Source organism: Austrofundulus limnaeus, unplaced genomic scaffold, assembly GCF_001266775.1.
Source record: "Austrofundulus limnaeus strain Quisiro unplaced genomic scaffold, Austrofundulus_limnaeus-1.0 Scaffold2805, whole genome shotgun sequence".
NCBI classification, from domain to species: Eukaryota; Metazoa; Chordata; class Actinopteri; order Cyprinodontiformes; family Rivulidae; genus Austrofundulus; species Austrofundulus limnaeus.
In genome coordinates, this window is record NW_013955207.1 from 13205 (window position 1) to 14477 (window position 1273).

At 34.6% G+C, this 1273-nt stretch overlaps 1 protein-coding gene across 1 annotated transcript in view; it reads right to left on the reverse strand.

The window, feature by feature from the left end:
- LOC106511452 (coagulation factor X) overlaps nt 1–1273 on the reverse strand; it is a gene marked incomplete at its 5' end in the record, with an annotated part of 4998 nt that overhangs the window by 1585 nt on the left and 2140 nt on the right.

Below are 1273 nucleotides of genomic sequence, written 5' to 3' on the forward strand. Positions count from 1 at the left end.
TATTTTATAGTGGTTTGTATGTTCTGCATAATACATGTGTTTGAACTGTCTAGCATGATGTTTTGTAAATTAGCTCTGGAGCTATATTTATATGCTCTGCTGGACGGCTGGAACAGGTTATTGAACCAGCAACCCACCAGTTACATGACGACTCCCCTAACCACTCTGCCACAGCTGCTCATGCTATACTTATAACTCTGGAGCTAATGCCATATACCATGGAGCAGCCAGTTTACATCATTTACCCAGAATGCTTTGCAGCGTAAATAACCTGGCAATGTCCATGTGACAATATTATATTTTTGATTTATAAAAACAGCCTACAGTGTTTTACAGTCTCATTTTTTTAAGTTGAAGTAAATTTTCATCAAAAAACGTTCAATGTAACTTGTCGGAGATCCCTTTAACATTTTTAATGGGATATATATTTTTTGTAGTCTGTAATAAACAACAGAGCACTTATTAAAATTAGGGATGGTCTAAATGCTGAATAGACCAAAAATAATCAAAATAACAAACATTTCATTTCATTTTGTTAATCCAGGAGCTGAAATAAAAGTTCACCTTCTCAGCAAAGTCCATTTCCGGGATGCAGACTGGCAGGATGTACCTGGAGAACTTGATGGGTGTGACCAGTTTGATGAGAGCGATGTCGTTATGGTAGGTGACTGGTTTGTAGTTGAAGTTGGAGATGATGGATTCCACCTGGTGCACAGCTTCAGTACCTTCATCTATCAGCGTGTCAAACTCACCTTGATGCACAGAAAAGATTTATAACAGAGTGTTTTAACACATTAAAATGTTTTATAAATGCAGCGGAAGAAATATGAACTAACAATGAAACAGCAAACGGTTGGATTATGTTAAAATAATTTACTCGGATTATACTTAAAATTAGTTAGATCAGTTGGATGGAATTGGACTAAAACTAACTGGATTGAATTGGACTGTATCTGTATCTAATTGGATTGAACAAAACTGTAATCAGACAAAACTTCAACTGAATCTAACTGGACTAAACTGGATTGAATGCTGCTAAGACTGTAACAAAATTGAATTGGAACTAACTAAACTGAATTGGATTTAATTGGGCTGTTACTGGTTTTAAAAAGTATGCAACTGGATTGGTTGGATTGAAATGGACTGTATTTAACTTATACATAGAACTGCAAAAAACTAAATTCAGTAAGACTGTATGAAAATATTGGATTTGATTATTTGGAACTGATTGAAACAAGTAAAATGATTGAATTTGACTGTAACTGCATTAAAA